General features: G+C 43.5%; 1 protein-coding gene across 2 annotated transcripts in view; it reads right to left on the bottom strand.

Annotated features, from left to right (window-relative positions):
- The window catches only part of KMT5C (lysine methyltransferase 5C), a 180,759-nt gene extending 156,275 nt beyond the window's left edge, over positions 1 to 24,484 (bottom strand). The window contains exon 1 of one of the 2 annotated variants that reach the window (XM_078655051.1): positions 23,869 to 24,484. The gene's annotated coding sequence lies outside the window, so the exon portion shown is untranslated. The remainder of the gene's footprint in view (positions 1 to 23,868) is intronic. The other variant, XM_078655050.1, reaches the window with a different exon arrangement.
- Positions 24,485 to 24,784: the final 300 nt, after the last annotated feature.

Genomic DNA, 24,784 nt, shown 5'->3' with positions numbered 1-24,784 from the left:
GCGGCCTGTTGCTGGTGGTGGTGGGTCGTCGTTCTCTTGAAGGTGAAGTGGACGCAGCTGTGGTCCGTCCAGTGGAGTTCTGTGGCGTGGCTGAAGGTGACGTCTTTGCTGGATGAGAAGACGGCGTCGAGTGTGTGTCCGGCGAGGTGGGTGGGGGTGGACACCAGCTGCTTGAGTCCAAGATTGGCGAGGTTGTCGAGCAGGGTGCTGGTGTTGCGGTCGTTGTTGTTCTCCAGATGGACACACTCGAACACACACAGACACACGCACGAACACCCCCCCCCCTTCCACTTACCGGGCTCTTTCTGCGTGTCCCACAGTCCGGGTGTTCTCTGCACAGCCGGGGTACAGAGCTCCCAAAACCCCCCTTCTAACAAAGCGCTATGCATAGCCGCGACCTGTGGACTTCCCCAGGTGATCCAAGGAAGGCATGCCCGGGCCAGCGGACTTCCCCAGCTGGTGCAGGACAGACATGCCATCAGGTGCCAGCGCGCCCGGCTTACCTTCGGCCCGCACTGCTCCGCTGCGCCCTTGCGGGGGCTCGCAGCCGCCGCCTGGGACACCCTGCTGCACAAACACCATAAACCGAGGAGGACCAGGGTGCCAAGCTTCAGCAAAGGTGCCATGGTGCGCAGCCTTTCAGCACCCGCTGCGATCTGAGCACCTAAGGCGCATGCGCGCGGACTGCATGCAACACTTCCAAACTACTCCTGCTTCTCCGCTGTCCGACACGCCCCCAACTTTCGGGCACACCTCATTTTCTTTAGGCTGCGCCTCCCAAACTTTTCGACACGACCACTGTGCGTGGCTTCATTGTCTCCCCACCTACTCAAAGTGCCAATAAAGCTCGATTCACGCCCTCCTCGTACATCAGGTGCCCCGCCTCACCTTTCTTTTTTGTTGCATATTTTATGTAGCGCGAACTCGACCCAAAGGTATTGGAGCGCTTTACCTTTACGTGAGCACCGTATTATTTACATTACACATTCAGGCACGGGGAGATTAAATCCCCTCTGTACGTTGAAAAAGGACTAGGCACGTCACACTTAAAATGTACGCGCCCTCACAATACACAGATTCAAAACTTGAGCCTCCGAAGTTATTTTCATCCGTTTCATATTTAAGGCCGGAATCGGAACGTCGGCTTTTTTCACGTGGAGGAAGGTGATTTCATTTCCAGGTCCCAGCGTAAATCACTACAATTCACCAGCGCGGCAGCCGTGTGCTTCACGACGCAGCACTAAATATCCGCAAGAATCTGTCTAGAAAGTGCAGCGTTCATAATTATGCGCTTGTGATCGGATGTAGTAATTTGTAAAAAACATGAGAAGAAAAAAATAATTCATGGAAAAATCCATACTGCAACTGGCGAAATCAGCGTCTGTGTATTATCCAATACTAAAGAGACATCGATTGTGTGTAATATAGATGCTTTATGTACAGATGTCCCTATTGCAAACATTATTTCGTTACTGATTGGCCACGCTTACGAAAATTAATAACTTTTTTTTTCTATGAAGCCTGATTCCACCGTTTTTGCGTGAGCTGTAAAAGAGGATGTTGGTCAGTTAATTGACCTCGGAAGGACTAACGGCTGAGTTGGCCCAGTTTCGATGTCAAAAAGGTTAGGCTCTGATGGCAGCAGCGGGAGTTTAACTTTTAGCCATTGCTCTGTTTGCATTTACCTTTAATATGCACTTTTGATTGGGAAAATTCACATGCAATGCACATTGTACGGAACTCAGAAGGAAAGTACTCAATCAAAGCGGTTATCTCTAACGAAGCTGACCCTCAAAATATGTATTTCTATATCTTTCCTTTTGTGTTGATACGCCACTCAGACCGTGCTATTTTGCATCAGGTCGCATGCTGTTTATTTCTTCTACATTATCACTCAGCACCACCACAGCAACACTCAGCACCACCACAGCATCACTCAGCACCACCTCAGCACCGCCACAGCACCACCTCAGCACCGCCACAGCATCACTCAGCACCGCCACAGCATCACTCAGCACCGCCGCATCACTCAGCACCGCCACAGCATCACTCAGCGCCGCCACAGCATCACTCAGCGCCGCCACAGCATCACTCAGCGCCACCACAGCATCACTCAGCGCCACCACAGCACCACTCAGCGCCACCACAGCACCACTCAGCGCCACCACAGCACCACTCAGCGCCACCACAGCACCACTCAGCGCCACCACAGCACCACTCAGCGCCACCACAGCACCACTCAGCGCCACCACAGCACCACTCAGCGCCACCACAGCACCACTCAGCGCCACCACAGCACCACTCAGCGCCACCACAGCACCACTCAGCGCCACCACAGCACCACTCAGCGCCACCACAGCGCCACCGCAGCACCACTCAGCGCCACCACAGCATCACTCAGCACCGCCACAGCGCCACTCAGCACCGCCACAGCGCCACTCAGCACCGCCACAGCGCCACTCAGCACCGCCACAGCATAACTCAGCACCACCACATTATCACTCAGCACCACCACAGCATCACTCAGCACCACCCCAGCACCACTCAGCACCGCCACTCAGCACCGCCACAGCGCCACTCAGCACCGCCACAGCGCCACTCAGCGCCACCACAGCACCACCACAGCACCACTCAGCGCCACCACAGCACCACTCAGCGCCACCACAGCATCACTCAGCACCACCACAGCATCACTCAGCACCACCACAGCATCACTCAGCACCACCACAGCATCACTCAGCACCACCACAGCATCACTCAGCACCACCACAGCATCACTCAGCGCCACCCCAGCATCACTCAGCCCCACCCCAGCATCACTCAGCCCCACCCCAGCATCACTCAGCCCCACCCCAGCATCACTCAGCCCCACCCCAGCATCACTCAGCCCCACCCCAGCATATCACAGCCCCACCACAGCATCACTCAGCCCCACCACAGCATCACTCAGCCCCACCACAGCATCACTCAGCACCACCACAGCATCACTCAGCACCACCACAGCATCACTCAGCACCACCACAGCATCACTCAGCACCACCACAGCATCACGCAGCACCACCACAGCATCACTCAGCACCACCACAGCATCACTCAGCACCACCACAGCATCACTCAGCACCACCACAGCATCACTCAGCACCACCACAGCATCACTCAGCACCACCACAGCATCACTCAGCACCACCACAGCATCACTCAGCACCACCACAGCATCACTCAGCACCACCACAGCATCACTCAGCACCACCACAGCATCACTCAGGGCCATCACAGCATCATTATGCGCCACCACAGCATCACTCAGGGCCATCACAGCATCACTCCGTGCAACCATTCAACAACAACTGGTTCTTTTTTTTCTCATTTCAAAAGAATTTTATTGTTATAAAGAAGCAAATGAGGATACAGATTATAAGTAAAAGTGATACAATTGATAACAGATAAAAAGCAATCAGAAGCTGAAATTCAAAAATGAGTCGTAGCAAATACATCCATAGATAGAAATAGTCTGCCAAAAACAGAAAAATGAATCAATTAAGATAAATTAAGTAGCTTAGGCAGAGTCCACAACCAAGAGTATCACTATCAGCTGGTATAATCAGGGGAAGAGAGGAAAGGAAAGAGGAAAGAAGAAAGAAAGAGAAAAAGAGGGAAAGAATGGAAAAAAGGATAGAAGACAGAGAAGGAGGAGAAGAAAGAAAGAGAGAAGGATTTCCCACGAACTAACCCGACAAACAAGACGCCATTCAACCAGACAAATCGAAGGGATATTGGTCAACTAACCCCTTTGATGACAACTCCATATAGTTATCCAGAGCATTCCAAACCCCACTAGCAATAGAAGGAGAAAGGTGAGCATGATCGACCGGAGGTATGAGCACTTCGTAAAAAGGAAACCCAAGCCCACCAAGTATGATAAGAAACAGAGGAAAAAGATTTCCATTCCATAAGAATTACTTTCACTGCAATAGTCAATAGGAGATCCAACAGCTGTAATTCCATGGGTTCCAAGGGGAGAGGGACTGGGGCAGCTAATGGACCTAATAAAATTAATGGGAAAGAGAGTGGGAACCTAATACCAAAGATGAGCATGAGGTGTTTGTGAATGAGGTCCCAAAAGGGTTGGAGGAGGGAGCATTCAAAAAACATATGCGGAAAGTCACCTGCCAATAAACCGCAGCTCCAACATAGGTCATCGTCTTTGACATTGAGCGAATGTAAACGAACAGGAGTCCAATGAAGAAGGTTGACAGAGAAAAATTTAGATTGCATTAACGATGGGGCGATTTTATTGCGAAGAGAAAGTTTACCAATCAGCTGCCAAGTGTCTGAAGAAATATGATCAGTAACACCATGTTCAAAATGGTGCAACCATTTTTGTTGAGCAACCGTATGAGTAGGTAATGAAACAGTTGATAGAAATTTATAGATTTTAGAGGCTACATGACCAGATTTAGCCCATATTTGAAAGAGTAATCGTAGGAGAAGTAGGATGAAGACGCCCCTTAGCAAGTGCTACTTTGATTTTGAGAAAAGTATAAAAATCCAAATTAGTTAAAGAATGTTGTTGAGCTAAGGAGGAAAAAGGTAGTGGCTCACTATTAGAACCATAAAAATGTTTAACAAGCGAGATCCCCTTAGCAGCCCAATAAGATATCAGAGAAGGATCAATATTAATTTTAATTTTAGAATTCCGCCAAATAGACGACCACCTAGATTTGTGAATTGGAATCACCACTTTCTTATCTACCCTCCGGACCGCAGCAAGAGTATCTAAAATAATAGAGCGGGAGAACAGGATGGATAAGGTAGATGCAGTGCAAAAGGAAGCAGTCGGTAATGGAGAAGCCAATTCCTGTTCTATTAGCAGCCAGGAAGGAACATGAAGTGGGGGAAAAGAGAACCATAGAGCACCTTGAGATGCCAAAGAGGCAGTTTGGAATTTTTCCCAATCAGGAAGATTGCATCCTCCCATATCATAAGGCTTCCGCAAGAATTTATAGGCAATTCTAGCCCGTTTATCATTCCATAAAAATTTAGAAGTCAGAACATCAATTTCATGAAAGAATGAATCAGAGAACTTTACCGGGAGCATAGAGGATACAAAATTAATAATAGGTGTAATCATCATTTTGAGGGTCTGAATGCGACCCCACCAGGAAATGTGTTTCGGAGACCACGTGTCCAAAAGACGCCGTACTTTAAGAATAGTCTGGGTTTCATTATAGGCAATTGTAGCCGATAAGGTAGAGCAAAAATAGATACCCAAGTATTTTAATTGCTTAGACTGCCATTTGAAACCAGCAGAGCCCATATGCGTAGAAAAACAGTAGGCATTCAAGGGGAACATCTCAGTCTTATCCTTATTTAAGGTGTACCCTGAAACCTTCGAAAAAAGGGAAATCGTATCCGAGATAGCAGGGATAGCCAAGGCAACATCATCTGAGAAAATAAGGACATCATCCGCGTACGCAGCAGTTTTAATACGATGAGGACCAAAAGAAAAACCTTTAATGTCTGGGTGCAGCTCAATCAGTCTGAGGAGAGGGTCAATGGACAATAAAAACAAAAGTGGAGATAAAGGACAACCCTGTCGGGTGCCCTGGCGAAGATTAAAAAAGGACGACGTAGCACCGTTAACTCTTATGTTAGCTCTAGGTTGAGAGTATAGGAACATGACCATATTAATAAAGGAGTCACCAAGATTATGTGCACACAAGACAGCACGAAGAAAAGGCCAAAAAACCTTGTCAAAGGCTTTTTCAGCATCAAGAGCTAAGGCCGCGGCTGGGAGATGAGAACGTTTAGCTGATCCGAGAATATGGCAAAAAGTACGTATATTATCACGCGCAAGACGGCCCTTTACGAAACCCGTTTGAGAGGGATGTACCAGTTTAGGAATGAAGGATTCTAATCTCTTGGCTAAGATTTTAGCAAAAATCTTAGCCTCCATGTTAAGAAGGGAAATAAGACGGAAGTTTTTTGGATCTGAATGATCCTTTCCCTCTTTTGGAATCACTACAATGGTAGCATCAGCCGCCGTGCCAGAAACAGACCCATCCTTAATAAAAGCATCAAAGACAGATTGAAGCTTGGGAACAATCACAGGAAGAAAAGTTTTATAAAACAGAATAGGGTAGCCATCAGGCCCTGGAGCTTTCCCAGAACGAGTGGCTTTAATTGCGGCAATAATTTCGTCAGGAGTAATCGGACCATTTAAAAAATTGCTATCTTCTACGGATACCGACTGCACCGGGACAGATTTCAAGAAGTCCTGACACTGCTCAAAAGAGGCCTGATTAGAAGGGGTATATAAATTATTGTAGAAATCACGAAAGACTTCAAGAATTTCCCCAGTCTGAAATTTTTTAGAGCCAAGGTGATCATTAATAGAAGAAATTTGAGAAGACTTAAAGGAAGAATCCTGAAATTTTAATGTAGCCGCGAGAATCTTCCCAGCTCGATTTTTTAACAATAGCCTTTTGGATTTCTGAGCCTGAACCCCAATATGGGCTCTTTTGGTAACTATAGTATTATATGTGTACTTTAATTGCTTGATTGACTGTAGGCAAGATTTATCCTTAGAATGCCTAAAGGTAGATTCCAGCTTTTTTATTTCAGTTGCCAGATCTGCAAGTTCTTTTTTAATAGCAGCATTCCTTTTTGACATACATTTAATAACCTGGCCACGGAAAGTACATTTAAACGAATCCCAGAGGACAATTGGGGAAGAAACTGAGCCTTCATTCTCAAGGGAAAAGGTGTCGATTGCACTAGAGAACTCATCAATCTGGGCATTATCATGCAAAATTTCTGTATTCAATCTCCAGGAGCGAGCTCTTGATTTAGGAGCAAAGGACAACAATGTAAAAGTAACCACGGCATGATCAGAAATCAGAATAGGATGAATAAGCGGAGAGGAGGAAGACTAAACAAGAGAGGAGTGAACCAATAAATAATCAATACGAGAAAAGGTAGAATGCAGTGAAGAAAAGAAGGAAAAAGCACTACCAGTGGGGTTGTGAAGACGCCATACATCCTGAAGAGGAGTTATGGAACACATGTTAAGCATTTGTTTATGGGATTTTGGAGGGCGAAATTGAAAAGCTGAATTCCTATCTAGAATGGGATCCATTGGTAAATTAAAATCCCCACCAACAATAAGATTCCCAGAATGAGGTGTGTCATTTAGTTTTTTGGTAACCGTTTTCCAAAAGGACGGATCATCCTTGTTAGGGGCGTAAATGTTCATAACATAAAGATCAGCATTACCATCAGACAACTTAGTTAATAGCCAACGACCCTCAGTATCGTGATCAGAAGATACTATGGATAGACCTGAATTTTTTGAAATTAAAGTAATGACTCCATTTCTTTTGCCACAAGCATCGGAACAGACAACATCTGAAACCCATTCCTTCTTCAGGAATAGCGCCTCTCTGGTAGAGACCTTTGTTTCCTGAAAAAGGACTAGATCTGAAGAGAGAGATTTGCAATAATCTAAGATCTTTGACCTTTTCACGGGATGATTTAAACCCTTAACATTAAGGGACAACACATTCAAACCCGGCATGGACAGAAATAGAAAAAGATAACATAATCCATAGATGAAAAATAAAAAACAACCAGCACGAATACAAGCATCCAAACATCAAACATGAACGTCGAAGTGGGAGAATCCATGGGGGAAATCCGAAAAAAGAAAAGAGACAAGAGAGAAGAAAAAAGAAGAGAGAGAAGAACCAGCAGGGGAGGTCTGAAAAAGACCAAATTCATACTAGGGGGAACGTGGGAAGGCGAGCAAGGGGACCGTCACGAGGAATAATTACAATCGATACCAACAACCTTAATACAGTACATAACTGATTGTACTTAATTAGGAGAAAGGAACATCTGAAATATGAACTAATACCATTAGAGTATTACAAAAACAATTCAGCACGTAAATCTATAAAGTCAATACTCATATACCAAGTTAATACACAGGTAGCATATAAAGTAACCAAAAAAGAGTGGAATAGGTAGAAGAGAGAGAGAGACAACTAATAGAATAAATGCAATAGCAAATCTTAGTTATATATATATCTTATTATAAAGAAAGAAAACACCAAAAACATCATAAAAGTAAACGAAGAGTATATAGAACGATGGTGAAACAATCATCATAAATAACAGGAAAGAATAAGTAGGAGAAAACATCCTTCTCAAGAAGACCATAGGGTGCAGTATAAAGAAAGGAAATGAGACACAATAAAGAAAGGCACCAGAAAAGGTGGTCAATATAACAATTAATAAAGCACCATGCTAGAGAAATACAAGGAACCATAATATAATGAAGATGAATATGGAAAAACGAAAGATAAGCAATAAATTAACTGTCCTTAAATATAGAGAACTTGTTATAAAATTTGATATGAAAATGCAGGAACATGCCAAATATATATTAATAGAAAGTAGGAAAATAGGAGACTATAAAGTGCAATATAAATAGAATAGCTTAGACCTAGTAGAGATAGGCAATTGATAATAATAGGTAAACAACCAAACAGTGAATTCATCATGAAATAAATATATAAATTAGTTATACAATAAGTAGAATGTAATACTAGATATATAGGTGTAGTTAAGAAGCATCAATGAAACCAGTTATATAACCAAGCTATAAAACAATACAGTTAATAATGAATGATGTAGACACTAAAGACCAAACAACATGAGGGAAGCGTCAGGCGAAAGGACCACGTAGAACGCACGCCAATAAAAGTGACATTAATTAGAGGTAAAGGAAAAAGAAGAACAAAAGAGGGAAATAAGACCAAGCCTGACACACAAAAGAGAAGGCAATAAAAGAAGCCATAAAATGAGATAATAGAAGAACCAAAACATGACACGACAAAGATCAAGCAAAGATCAAGGTAAGCACTAAACGACCAATCAGGATTAAGAGCAACCTAGAAACAAGCAATACCACAAAGAGGTGAGAAGAAACAAAAAGAAGATAGACCGAAGATAATGATAGACTACATCATAGAGATACAAAAAGAGAGCAGAGAAGGAAAAGAAGAAAACACACCGTACAACTTAGCTGACAATTGCACACAAAAAGTAGCAAAAGAACACCAACAACAGTGGACAAGAAAACCACTACGCAGATCTAAAAAAGATAAACTTAATAGATCTGGAAAAGAGAAAACTCATTGCAGAGAAAAGGAACCATCTCAGGTGCCAGAGGAGCCAGGAGCAAGCGAAGCTCCCATTTGAAGTTCCATCTGCAGCTCCATTTGATTGTCCAAAAAAGAAGCCAAATCAGCAGGTTCATCGAAGATTCTGGAACGACCTCTGAAGGTAATGCGGAATTTTGAAGGACCAGAAAAGGAAAAGGGGATATTCATCTCAGAGAGACGTTTCCGGAGATTAGGAAAACCTTTCCTCCTGAACACCGTGTCTTTGGCAAAGTCCTGAGAAATTGAAATGCGATGGCCATTCCAGGAAACAGTTTTAACCTTCCGCATATGAGCCAAAATTTGTTCCGTATGTTGGTGACGCAGTGGCTTAAAAATTATCGCTCTTGGTTGCGTGGCAGATTTAGAACGAAAGGTGGGGACACGATGTGCCCGTTCCAGCTCAAAGTCTTTTTGGAAAGAAATTTGCAACGTAGAAGGAATCCATTGGTATAAAAAAATCAATCATAGAAAGAGCGTCTTTCTCAACTTCTTCAGGAAGGCCAAAAATGCGCAGGCTGGATCTGCGGTTACGATCCTCTTGCTCAGTGAGATCCCTCCGCAATGCCGCCATAGAGCGCTCTAATTGGCAAAGAGGTCTAGATTGCTTTTGCATATTATCTTCTGCACCACTAATACGTGTTTCCGTGGCTGAAACACGAAGGGAGAGAGCTTTAAGGTCATTTCTGATGGCTGACACCTCCACTTGCAGCAAATCTGTGTTAGTCTTGGTAGACTGCGCAATGTCATGAACATCATTCAGACGCGTCAGAATAGTCTCCAGAGTGGAGTGGGTGTCCTTTTGAGAAGACTCAGGTGTAGGAGATACTTGTTTGAGTCTCTTAAGAGAGGTTTTGGAGTCCTTTGCGTCTTTTGCATTGGGTGACAAGCCCATATTTGCAGCCATAGAGCACACAGTCACAGAAGAGAAAAAATAAAACCACTTCAGGTAAGTGAGGCCAGCAAAAGTCCAGAGGGATTAGGAGGTGCTCACACGAAATGCGAATATATAACTGAGCAAAAATAACAGAGCGCACTCTCAGCAAGCAAAGCAGAGCAATATGTAATGGCGGACTTACATGGGAAAAAAGAGGAAACTCAACACATCTATAATATGCTCCTGCATATATTAGTAGAACACTTGCATAACTCAGAAGCCTAGAGGTAATGTAGCACTGAGCAGCTGAAGCACATCACAAAAGCAGTGAAAGCCCAATGCATACCTGGCAAGTGTGTAACAGTAGCGCAGCCCTCTGAGGAGAAATTCCGATCTCCGTCATCAAAGGAATTCAAGATGGCGGCCACTCGTGAAAAATACCGAGCGTCACTGAAAATCGATAAAATACAGAGAGCAGCAGCTCGAGGAGAGAGGAAAACGAACTCAAACTGCACACGGCGACTTCATACACCTGGGAGAGGCGTTCCACGAAGAAGGGGCATCTGGAAACCGCTGAAAAACTCTGACGGACCCTGTTCGCCTTAGAGCTCAAGCGCAACCCGCCATCTCAAAGCGGCGAGCAAGCCACGCCCCCCAACAACTGGTTCTAATATGTTCTCTGAATGTTTCAAGCTTTATTACAAATGTCACAAAAATATGTTAATATTTCACTTATGTTCTTGGATTTTCGTCACAATAAAATACACTGAACATAATCTTCACACAAGTTATTTACAAAAGTTTAAGCTATTGCCATTATAAATTACAATCACTTTTATTTAAGTATTAATTATGTAAAAAAATTAAAAGCCAATGTTATTTGTAATATCAATACATCTAAGTCACGTAAATACAAAACATGTTGCATTACAAATGCTATAGGTGTCACATTTGCGAAAGTTATAACGATTGGCATTGTAAATGACAAAGCTATTAATTTAGCTATTTACAAAACCAACACATAAATAAAAAAATTGTCATTTACAAGACCAATAGCTCAAACTTTCCTAATGCGAGACCTATAGCATTGTAAATGCTTGTTTTAATTTTATCACCAGTGTTTGAGACCCAAAAAGAGAAAGTGCACTCTCCCAATACCAGACCAAAGTCCCCTGCTGGTGGCACAATATTACTTTTTCAAAACAAGAACAATGCTACCTCAACTATGGGCCGCAATGCTTCAATACAAGGAAAACCATCTCCCCTCCACTTTAGTCCCTATATGAGTACAGGTAAGAAGGCAAAACGTTAGCTCAACAGTCCTCTTAGAAGACAGCATAACACAAGCACCAAACACATTACAAATATGCCTTGAATGTCACCATCATATGTGTAATGTAACTCCAAGGCACCTAGTAGCATGTGTATCATCGCAAGGTAAATCAATTCACAAATATCCACACATCCATAAACATAAAGAGGAATTGCAAGAAACATTACAAGTTAAGCCTTTCTTCAACATCAGATTGTTTCTTATAATACAACCACATGTATACTAATACTTGGAAAAGGATGAAAAAGAAGAATACCTGCACAGATCCACAATTAACCATCAGGAATTCTCCCTATAAATTACCCAGGTACATTTCTAAGCACAATCTTAACCCTTAGTTTGAACTTAAGCTGTAAGTCTAAATCGCATTTATCCTAGGTACCCTTCAAAAAACAAAGTGCTTCCTTAATTTAATTACAAATTAACATCTTAAGATAGCGACCCAATACCTTCCCTTCTTTCTTTCTTTTTTTAAACAATATATATTGGAGTTTTAACTTCAGCACAGATCATACAAGATGTAAATACAGTGCTTAGCAATACATAACACAATATTTATTATTATTTTATTTTATTATTTATTATGTTTATTATGTTTTTGGCTCTCAAAAGAGGGCCACATAAAAGTGTACAAACTTCAACACACAGCAAATACATTTACAAAAAGGAAGAGAAAAGCAAGCACAAAACATATACCGTTTGATAAACCTAGGATAAATACAATACTGACATGTAAACAAAAACTACACAAAGTCGGAACGTCAAAACATCTCCCGGAACATATTAATAAATAACTAGGAAGCCTTTAAAAAAAATTAAAAATATGAAAGCAGAACATTTCATTGGGAGGACAATAAAGTGCAGAGAAGAAGCCATTCAATGTGACAATGTCCAGACGAAGACAGATAGTTTTTAACCATCTGAAGCGCAATTTACGAAGCGCAGGGCAGATCAGTAACACATGCATACAGTCCTGAATATTCACTTTACATAAATTGCACAGAGGAGATGAACCATTCCATTTAGATAACAATCGATTAAGAGGTATTAAATCGTAGCGTAGAAGAAACCAAAATCTACGTATACCATGCGGTAGGGACCATAAAACATAGGGTTAAGGTTGTTTCAACTGATAAGAATCAAGGAGAAGATCTACATTCCTTTTTTCACAAATTGATTTTTTTATCAGATAGAAAACATAGGTCCCATGAGGCTGCTTTCAACACCGACTTTAACTGTAATGGAGAGTACAGGAAAAGAGTAGTTTCATCTAGATTTAACAGAGTTACAGCTTTTCTAAAATTACAAACAAGTTGAGAGAACTCATTAAAATTACCCAACAATTCATTTCGGAGGAGAGCTCTCATTGTCCCTACTTCAGCTCTAGCAAGGCAAGCCACCCATCTTACAAGGGCACATAATCCCTGGACCCAACTACTCCTAAAACCAAAGTCGAGCCTACAGGCTGCCAGCGAGCACGCAGTATTTAAGGAAGTGAGAGATCTCAATCTTATGGCAAAAGTCCCATTTTTTCACCTCAATAAATTCGATACCATACAGTATTGTAGCGGGGATTTTGGATCTATATACTTCCAATAAGCTCGGAAAGTGCCGTTTCCCCGTTGCATGGTATAGGGAATTTAAACCTTTGCCATGGGCAATAGCTTTGCGTGTACAATGCTCTATATGGAGCTTCTCACTCAAGTTAGCTGTAACAATTTTCCCTAAAAAAGTATAGGACTTTACCACCTCTAGTTTTTGATCCCCAATAAACCAACCATAATCTACAGATCGGCACCTCTTCCTGCCAGCTATACACATGACTTTACTTTTGGTAATGTTAATCTTCATGGCATGGGCTGCCGCAAAAGAATGCAAAGCATGAAGCCGATTGGCTAATCCCTTAGGAGTTAAGTCAAGGATGAGGACATCATCGGCATACATCATGCAGGAGATCGGTGCCCCCCCCACCACCGGGGCAATGCCCTCCCCGGCAGCCAAGGCGGCAGGTAAGTCTGCCGTATATAAGGAGAACAAAAGGGGAGCCAATAAACAGCCTTGTTTAAGGCCATTCGAAGTTAAAATTGTATCAGATAACCCCCTTTCGCCCCCCAACAAGACCCTGCACCAGGTCTCTGTGTGTAAAGCCTTCACCAACTCCAACAAATAGAGTGGGAGCCCAAGCACTGCCAATTTTCTCCACAGCGTTCCACGATCAACTTTGTCGAACGCTGTGGAAAAATCAATAAAGGCGGCATACACAACCCCTCCTCTCACTTGAACATACTTATCTGTAACCACATGAAGGGCTGTAAGGTTATCTAACGTACCGTGGTTCCTACGGAAACCGGTCTGTTCTATTGGCAGAATATTTTTCTCCTCAACCCACTCGGAGAGGGATGTTAAAATACATTTCGCAAATACCTTTCCGATAGAGTCGAGGAGCGCAATCAGACGGTAGTTACTAGGACTATCCCTAGTACCCTTCTTGAAAATAGGGACCAAGATACTTCCCCTCCAAGAGGCAGGTACCATTTTAGACAAAAAACAGGCTCTATACAGCGGATACAAGATTTTACTCCACCTTACAGGATCAGATTTCAAAACCGTCATTGGGAGTTCATCAGGGCCCATTGCCCCTGAGACACGCATGGTTTTTATAGCCATCTCGATTTCTTTTTCAGCGGGGTAATTAATAAGACCCACAGAAGTGGCACCGCTGTCAGTATCATTACCAATGGTAGCACCGTTGGTAATATCATCAATTAAACTCCCATTCCCTGAGTAGAGATCCCGAATATAGGTAGTCCATACCTCTTCCGCTATAGAGATAGGCTTACTCTAGAGCCACACCCCCTGCCGATTATTGCCCAAAATTCTCTGATCCTGCCGTGGACAACAGCTTCCCTCAGGCTAATCCATACCTTATCCTCCCGTTCCTTTTTTATTTTTTGCCGGAGTCTACTTCTCTTTCTTTTTAGCCTGGAAATTTCTTTTCCGCGTTCCATGACTCTGTCGAGATATTGTTCACGGACTAATTTGTTTATTTCCCCATTCAGGCTACGCAAAATACTGGGGACCACCACTCCGTTTTTGGGTCGGGGAGTTTTTTTTGCATAAGAAGTAATTTTTCGCATAAATTCTACAAAGTAAACCATTTCATTCCCACGCCACTCATCTAAAACTAATAGGGTATCGGATAAAAAATCCTGCACCCCATTAATGGCTGAAGGATTCCAAAAGCACCTTCCAGAAGAAACATGGAAGGCCGCATCACTGCCGTGCATAGACCAAGGTGCAATTGTCAAAGGATTTAAAGAAATGGTTACAAACAATATGCTATGATCACTCAGAGAGGTAGCTATGACCTTAAGGTCCAGAATAGAAGGAAACAAACCATAGTCTGTGATTACATAATCTAGGATAGAAGACCCAAAGGGAGACTTGTGAGTAAATTTAGCAGGCACATCCGACGGAAATCTCCCATTTAATATGAGTCCGTCGACGTCCGCTAGTTCCTTTAGCAAAATCTTCCCACGTTTATTTGTCACTAATTTATCAGGGAAGAGTGATTGAGGAATAAAATAAGCCTCTTCCTTAGGTTTATTCCTAAAGTGTTCCAAACTAACATTGGAGATTTTGCAATTCAAGTCTCCCGCCAGCATAATTTCCGGAGGAGATGGAACATTCTTGATTGAAACAATATACTGAAATACCTGCTTTAATATCACATTAAAACACTCCTCAGGAGGAATATAAACATTCAAAATCACAATAGGGGACTTTATGCCGTTGTTAAACAAATTATCAATGGTAATAGCATGGAACAATTTGCTTGGATCAATATAATGGGAAAATCTCCATTGCATTTTGTTTGATAGTAAACACGCAATACCCCCCCTAGCATGACCTTTCTTGGAAGGGACAGCAGGCACTTCCAGGGCATAATAGTCCTTAGAAACCTTCAACGTATTAATACACCACGTTTCCTGTAAACAGATCACGTCAGCTCCCAGGGAATATAGAAAATCAAATTTCTCTGGGCTACTGTGAATCCCTGCCGCGTTCCAGGAAATGATATTTAATGAGGTGTTAAAGATGTTGAAATAGTCTGGGATTATCTTTAGTTCTTGTAGATAAGGCACTTTGCAGCCAGTTCCACCGATTATTGTCCTCTAAAATAGAGGAATTCTGAGTCAGCGGAAGTGGCTTCACTTGGGAGACCGAGCGTTTTCCCTTGGATACCCAAATCCTCAGGTCTCTAAGGGGAGAGGCTGCACCATTTTGCTCCTCTCCTCTGAATACCTCCCCAGAAAACAGGTTTGTATTACCAGCAATACATAACATTACGTCCATTACAGTAGTCCATAACACATCATAAGACAAATTGCTAATTAATAGGCTAACTAGGCTGAGCTAAATGTTGGTGAGAATCTGTCTCATTCTATAGTGTTCTAGTTTGTTGCAACAGTTAGAAGAGATTGGTTTAAATTGCTGCTGCTGGGATTTACTGACTAATACAACACTGAGAGGCCAAGTCGATGCTCAGGATTTAGTGATGCTGTCACATATAGGTTGCATGGCAGTCTTTAATTCCGAGTTCCCAAGATGGGAGAGGGAAATGTGGAGACGCTGGAGAGGGAAGAGGTAATGACAATGGAACCACTAGTGTGATAGCGGTTCGAGGGTAACTGGAGGGAGGTTGGAGCCTGTGGGCCCCCTGGATTGATATAGAGAGGAGGGGGTCATTACCAAAGAGGATATCTAATCAGCGTAACTCGTTCTGAGAAGCATCCATATTTCATCCCAATTGCTAGCCATACGGAGCTTACAGAGCCCACTGGCTTCCCTATGGTTGGTAGCCCCTTCAGCTTCAGCCTAATGGCAGAGAGCTTGAATCCACTCTTCTAAAATATGCAGTAGGGATGGAGAGGACGAGGTGAAATTCAATTACTAGTGATAGCTCATTTGGCAACTAAAAATGCCAGGTCCAGGAAGCGAAGGGCAGTTTTGACTTTATAACGTCACCCACAGAGTCCCAACGCACAGGCTTACCGAGCATCTAGCTTTCAAAGACCCGTAAGTTCTGCAATCCGTAGCAGAACTCAGGACCAGTAAGAGGACTAGTTAAGGCACCCCCAAAGCAAACAATGAAGGTCAGCCCTTGTTAGCTGTGGGGAATAGGCGGTTAAGTCGAGAATTAATAATTGTATTAATTTAAAAACAAGCATAGTGCAATACTGTACTTGGATATTGTAGGGCTTTTGTCCATTCTTGATCATTGAGGCCAACAAAGCTCGAGCTCCCAGGAATCTTGAAGAGTTTGCTGGGGGAGTGGAGTATGGGTTAGGATAGCTTTATGAAGTCACCTAACTATTCTCTTCCCATCGAATATACGAAATGTGTTTCAGGTTCAGCATCTGATATTCCCAGCCCATTCGAAGAGCACAGTGTAGGCCAAAAACTGACTGTTGCCTAGTGCAAACTGTTCTATAAGCTAGTTGAAGGATAGTAGTTGTCCATTACAAGATCTCAGAGTGACGTGATGCCAGCTTCGTCCCAGGGACGTAGGTTAGAGTTAGGAACAGAGCCCTGAAAATGTGGGAGACCAAGCAGTGGTACATCCAATAACTTCCCTTCTAACCAGCTTTTACAATACAACTAGCTCAAAAGTGCTATTCGTTTAATTGAAAGGATTCCATTATGAATTAGTTGATGAATGTATGTAAAATGATACACATTAACTTCAAACCACCCCTTATTTCCGCCTGAAACATTAATACTCATTACCTCAATTTCAATGCAAACAGTCTTCCTTTAAAAACTCTTACAACGGTCTGTACGAATCAAAGTCATCAATTGTTTCTTTCAACTGCTTCCATTTCCGAAAATCTCAGGAAAAAAGTCAGTTTAGTTCAAATATATTACACCCCGACCTCCAATAGATCATAGCTACTTTCTGCAAGAAGAAATGCTTCCGACACTGTTTCTAGGAAGAAACTCTGGCCAGTGAGGAGTAAAATTCACGGAAAGCAGCATGCATCCCATGGCTCATAGCTGTGAATCCTGCGCAAAGAGAGGAGTTGGCCTAACGGCTTGGGCGGCGACCTCGAATCTGGGGAACTGGGTTCGAGTCTCGGCAATGACGCTGAACATGCTGTGATTCTGGGCAACTCACCTAATCTCCCCGTGCCTAACAAAAATGAATGTGTCCTCATGTAATGCAACTGGTGCTATGTAAGCGCTGTGATACCCGATTCGGGTCAAGTTCGCGCTTTGCCCTTTCCACTTGTCAAAGGTCTGATAATGTACAGCTAACGTTTGATATCAAGCAATACTGGGTTCCCCTTTCCGAGCCGTTAAATAACATTGGTCCCAAGTATCTTATAAAAAGATACTCCCACTACTGTCCCACTAGAGTTCTGAGATCAGCAGGCTGTAATTTAGCCAATATCCCCGCCTTTCATCTTAAGACTAAAGGGGGAAAAACCCTCAGTGTCCTGGCTTCTAAGGCATGGAATGGGATGCCAAAGGAGCTAAGGCAACGTGACCAGGAAGCCTCTTTCCGTAACCAACTTAAAACTTGGCTTTTTAATTTGTCTGACGCTTATGTACTAGCGGCCATATAGGTCTCACTTCTGTTGTCTCCCCCGTACCTTGGCGCCAGGATGCTCCTTTTGGAGCGACAGTTAGCACACTATAAGTTTCAAGATAACATTAACATTAACATAAATATCTACAGACTGCAATACTGAATGTGTCTTTTAATAGAAAAAAAATGTATGTGTACCGTAATATCTCCATTATATCTTAGTTCAAGATAAGGATTACAGCTAAAGAAAAATGACACCAGAGCACACTGAAATCTGTCAAACACTCAAAGCATGCACTTGACCAACAAACACAAATCCCCTACATCCAAAGAATCAGTTAACAATATTTCTTAATGTAACAAACACGGATCAGAGACTATTATAAAATGTCAAAGCATGCCATTAATAGATACACACTATCTCTAGAAATGAGTTAATGCGTACAATTCCACGGGTGCAACTACGCGCCCTATACAGCTTTCCAGCATTACTACAAAAATACCAATACCAAAACATAATGTCGGATTCGGACCTAAAATAAAAATATTGAGTTTACCCAATACTACCCCTCCCTATGCCCCCTCCTCCCCCGGCGAGCTCGCGCCGGGACACTCCCAGGAGTAGCCACGCGCTATAAAACCCAATAACATCTCGCTACAAACCAACTTCCACTGATATGTCCTTCGGTAGATACATCAATAGACATAAAACATTTAAGAGGTCCCTAAAGGAACCTCTTCTCAGGGAATATTTACAAAACAATACACTGAAACAGCTTTCTCTGCCTACCAAGCAACTAATCAGTGCACCTTGACTCCAGTCAACAAGAAAGCCATGAACAATGAATGGCGCCTAGACACAGAAATCCAAACGGCACCCAACAAAAATAATGCCAATGTTGATATTGTAACTTATCTAAAGGCCTGTCAAAAAATAGTTATCACAATCCAAGTTTCTTTTAAACTTAGTATTGCTGCAAGCCATCACCCAACCATTATCACATGTACATTCCCTGAAGAAATGGACTCCGTCTTAATTCTGAGACTCGCTTTACCCCTCCTATGTTCCTCAGCCATTGCAACTTGGATCTGAAACACAATTCTAGAAAGACCATATTTCATATATGACCGAAATAAAGAATTTTGGATTGGATTGGATTGGAAAGACCATATTTAATATTTAAACCAATCAATAAACACCTTGTGCCTACAAGAAGCCTGGAAGTGCAGCGGGTCCCATAACATCTTCAAACAGCTAGTTAACAAATCTGTCAGAGCTATCTCATTTACAGAGGACAAAGCAAGCCTAGCCAATCGCGCGCACGGCTGGATGGTCATTAAAAGCTATACAAGCAGCCTCAACCAAAGCTACCTAGGAGCTGGGTTCACTAGGAGCATCAAGGAGAAGTTCTTACATCTACGGCTGGGCCTACTCCCATCACAAAAACACCTCCCTCCATGGAAAAGGCCCAAAGCAACAATCAACTGCAGAATATGCGGGAACGCAAAAGAAGACATTCAACATCTAATTTGCACCTGCAAAGGCCTGGTCACAGAGCGCAGGTTACACTTAAAAGTGCCCTTTAATAAACTGGGCATAAGAACATGCCGGCAAGCGGTCATGGCTTGCTTCGATGGAAAACACATCCAATTAGCATGCATTTTGTAAGATTTCTAGAGAAAGTAGAAAAGAAACAGGAAAGCCAGACAGCAGACACCAGCTGCAGTAAAAATCAAGAAGCAAATTAAAGGGGCACTGAACAGTGAGCCAAGTCGCACGTTACAACGATGCTTAAAACCCAGGGGCAATGCCTTTTACACTGTCATCGCCTTTTACACTGTCATCGCAGGAATACAAGGGACCAATGCTACCGTAAGGGTTACACGGTGTGAAAGCAATATACATTTTAGTAGCAAGGACTTTCTACCGCACAAAACTATTGTCATCGTGTACTCGCTTCCTCCAAGGGACTCACGGATTTTAACTCACGTTTTGTGGAAAATTTGTATACATTTCTGTAGCAATGACTATTAACATCATGAACCTATAGTCATTTTATACTTTTTATAATTTTATTTTTCCCATGTATTAATATTTGCAATGGTTTTAATTAACTGAGCAATAAAGATTACTTTACTGGCAAGCCATCACCCAACCATTATCACATGTACATTCCCTGAAGAAATGGACTCCGTCTTAATTCTGAGACTCGCTTTACCCCTCCTATGTTCTCAGCCATTGCAACTTGGATCTGAAACACAATTCTAGAAAGACCATATTTAACCTTGTCGCTGTACAACTTACTTCTCTTCAAATAGCCCTCCATTAAGAGCACACAGAATGCACGCGGCTGCCTCAGTACCTCATCCCATTCACACATTGCTTAATTTGAGCCGGTGGCTGGGCTGGGGCGCACCAATACTCTGGGGAATAGCACTTATTTTTCCTTATCATAATTTCACCTAGAGCTAAAAAGAAAAAAAACACATATGTAGGGAAGAAAGAGGCAGAAATAGATGGAAAAACAGAGGCTAAACGATTAAAAAGAACCGGCAAAAGTGAGATAAAGGGTCAGAGAGCGGCCCTCATCCTCCTGGACCTCTCCGCGGCTTTCGACACTGTCTGCCACCGCACTCTAATACAGCGCCTCGGCAACATCGGAATCCAGGACAAGGCACTGGAATGGATCGTCTCCTTTCTCGCCGGAAGAACACAAAGAGTCCGCCTACCACCGTACAAGTCAGAGGCCACCAAAGTCATCTGCGGCGTCCCTCAAGGATCCTCACTGAGCCCCACCCTCTTCAACGTCTACATGCACGCCAACACAACCTCAACATCATCTCCTACGCCGACGACACCCAGCTGATCCTCTCCCTGACCAACGACCCCGCCACCGCCAGAGCCAACCTGCACGAAGGGATGAGAGAGGTAGCCGAATGGATGACGACCAGCCGCCTGAAACTGAACTCGGACAAGACGGAGGTCCTCATCCTGGGCTCCGCGCCCTCCGCCTGGGACGACTCCTGGTGGCCCCCCGCCCTGGGCACCGCACCCAAACCGACGGACCACGCACGCAACCTGGGCTTCATCCTGGACTCCTCCCTCTCCATGACCAGACAAGTAAACGCCGTCTCCTCGTCTTGCTTCTACATCCTGCGCATGCTACGCAAGATCTTCCGGTGGATCCCCACCGAGACAAGGAAGACGGTCACCCAGGCCCTCGTCACCAGCCGACTGGACTACGGCAACGCCCTCTACGCCGGAACCACCGCCAAGCTCCAGAAGAGACTCCAGCGGATCCAGAACGCCTCGGCCAGACTCATCCTCGACATCCCCCGACGCAGCCACATCTCCGGACACCCGAGAGATCTGCATTGGCTCCCGGTCAACAAGAGAATCACCTTCCGTCTCCTCACCCACGCACACAAAGCCCTACACAACCAAGGCCCGAGCTACCTCAACAACCGGATCAACTTCTACACCCCCAAGCGCCTCCTCAGATCAACCAGCCACGCCCTCGCCGCCGTCCCCCGCATCCGAAGAGCGACAACAGGAGGAAGGTCCTTCTCCTACCTGGCCGCCAAGACCTGGAACTCACTCCCAACCGACCTGCGCCTGACCCAAGACCACCTCTCCTTCAGGAAGAAGCTCAAGACCTGGCTGTTCGAGCAGTAACGGCACCCCCCCCCCATACCAGCGCCTTGAGACCCTACGGGTAGTAGTGCGCTATATAAATGACCTGATTGATTGATTGATTGATTGGTGGTGGATGAAAGGGACATGAGATGGAATAGAGACTATGCAGCATTGCTATTCAGCACCTTTGATATTTGTAGCTGCTGGCTTCAAAACGATTGGCCCCCTTGCAATTACCGTTGTTACAAATTAGGCACAGTATACGATACACCATTATCACACTGCACAATGTTACTGATTAATTTGTGCCACGTCTTCGCTTGCTGAGCTAACCCACTGCATTCAGATCAAGGAACTATCCAGGAACCCATCCACCTTTATCCCTAACTGATCAAACCATTAGCACTCATTTCCAATTTTCTGGGTTGTCTCTACACATTTTAGCTGTGTACCACTTGCTGGAGATTATTTCTCCCATTCAATTATCACCTCTCCTTTTTTCTAAAACATGGGTGGTATTTAACTGGCTCGCCTGTCGTCTTTCTTTTTTCAACTTATTTAACATATTTCAATTAGGCTTCAACAACCTTCGATTCTAACTTGATTCTGGCCATTTTCTCAAATCCAAAGACTCCTTAATATTTCTTCTGCTTTCCACCGAGTCGGTTCTCCTACCATCCTAGCAAACATTACTTCTCCAGGCATCACAGGAAAGACACTAGAATAGTTTTCCTGTTGAATCTCAAATTAAAAGTCTCCACTGAATGCACCAATGATAGTCTTGAATTTTTACCCATAGGTTGCATTCCCGCTATATGATTAATACGTTCAACTGTCACGTATCTTGCTCTTAGCTAACACAACTGAAACAAATCCCAGCATATGGACAAAAAGAGGGTGGGGGAGAGGGTGTCAGCCTGGCACTCTTTAAATGTTTCTGCAACCATCTGTAAAACTCATGCTATTATCGAGTATTATTTTAATGCCACACACGTCCCACTGGCGTGTGCTGCCAAAATATAAACACTGCATTATGCAATAATGGCTTACTCCGATAGCCTTTCATATAACTTCAACTGCATTCAGTCCCCAAATAATACATAAAGAGAAAATCACCAGTTTTATAATTTTGCTGATCCAAATAACTATTTTTCATTGAATGGGGTGTGCCATATAAATTAGATCGTATCACTGTGTATCAAAAACCTTACTCAAGTTAAGTTCAAAATGAGTTTAAAAAGTTAATTTACAGAAGTGTTTCATTAGGCCTAAGTAATCAAAGTCCAGGAAAACAACACAGTTTAAAATGTATACATCAGATTTATTTTATATGGCGCACACCATTCAACAACAACTTTTTTAGGATCAATAATATTACAAAAATTGTGATTTCTTTGCATATGTATTATTTGGTGACCGGTTGCAGTAAAAGTTAGCTAGCTGCAAAGCTCACAAAGTACTTGTTGTGGGGATTCAGGATGGCCACATCTGACAGCTCCGAACCCAATTCTGAATGGAATGCATGTTTGCACAGTGTCTGCCAGTAGGTCAGGAATGTTTTTAGACTGCAAGCAAATCAAATCAAATCAAATCAAATCAGAGGCCTCTCTGCAGAGCACAAAGAGTGTGACAATTGGAATTCTACGAGAAGGTGTGTGGAAGTGCTTCACAGCTGTTGGAATATTAACATTGCTAAGATGAAGGAAATGCAGGGCTTATAGGGGAGTGGGTGGTTGTGTGTATGGGGATAAAGCAGAGGTGATAAATGAAGTATGTGCAGAAGGTGAAAAGACACAGCTGAAGAGTAAAGAGGACGCGAGATATGCAGCTGGAAAATGTCAGTGATTTGGAGAGAAAACAGGGCAAAAGTGTCCAACACAATAAGGGTTGTATAAGAAAGTAGAGTTAAGGGGAGAACTGAGTGACCAGAGGCCTCTAATATTTAGGAGTCTGTTTTCAAAACTGAAACATCCAACCCAAATCACTCATATAACAAAATCAGTGCTAGTTGTATAAGTGATACTGCTAACATGAACTGGCAAAACCGATAGTTTTGTCTGGCTTGTTTCCGCTATTCAGTTAAGCTTCCATCGATGGCCGGGACTCCGGTAGTGGCGCCCTTAAACCTAGAAAATTACACCAGCAAAATACCACTACTGAAATTAACGTTTCGGCAACATACCTTCTATGTTGAAGGCAACATACCTTCTATGTTGAAGCCACCATAACTCGCCACTCATGTCACAATCACAGCCTTTCTCCGATTGTAAGGTAACGTGAGATCACTCAACAGAAAAGCACAGGGAATGAAGAGGCGGGACCGCAATCTGCTGTTACGTCGTCCCAGTTTGAAACCGTTATCAATGATCGACGCCAATTAGTAGTTCACTGACACCGAAAAGTACACCTTAAGTGCAATCAGGGGAATCTGCAACATTGGGCATGTCTCAGGGTCCATCGGAGAGCGAGGGTTGGGGTGTTTCTCGCGTGTGTACAGGATGGAGACCTATGTGGGTTCTCCGTTCTAATCATGGATAACTCGGGTAGAGGATGTACCTGGTGCGCCTCCCGCCTGTTGACGGCCTCTTCAATCCTCAGTGGGTGACTTTTGCTTGCAAGTCTAAGAAAGCGACGTTACGGCCTGAGGGTACCAGAAGACCGCTATAACCCCGTGCAAATGGTACCGGTATTGGTGAGGAGACTTCCGCCGACAAGAGCCACCCGGCCCGTATACACCGTCAACAGCTATGAACTTCCTGTCGCTTCCTCAGCCCTCCTTCCATGCGCCTCGGCTTCCCGGATTCGACTTCCGTCTAAGAGAGCCACCCGGCCTCTACCCTGCATCACTGGCCGTAGCCCATTAGGTTGCACAGTTTGAGCAGCGAGGGCAACGATTGGCTTGTTATTTCAAGTATGCCATCACGTTTGTTGTTTCAACTTGACCACTTCGTTTAACGTTAGCTTTATCAATCGTGAAGGGAATGATAAGCGTGACAGAAAACGAATGAGACAAGGATATCCAGACTAAAATAGGAAAAGGATGTAAATATTAGCCTTGTAAGGAAATGGGGCGAAATAAATACTGGGCGAATATTTCGAAAGAGAGGAACAAAAGAAAGAG

This window comes from Lissotriton helveticus, chromosome 7 (genome assembly GCF_964261635.1).
Source record: "Lissotriton helveticus chromosome 7, aLisHel1.1, whole genome shotgun sequence".
Lineage (NCBI taxonomy): Eukaryota > Metazoa > Chordata > Amphibia > Caudata > Salamandridae > Lissotriton > Lissotriton helveticus.
This window is presented reverse-complemented; position numbering and strand designations above follow the sequence as displayed.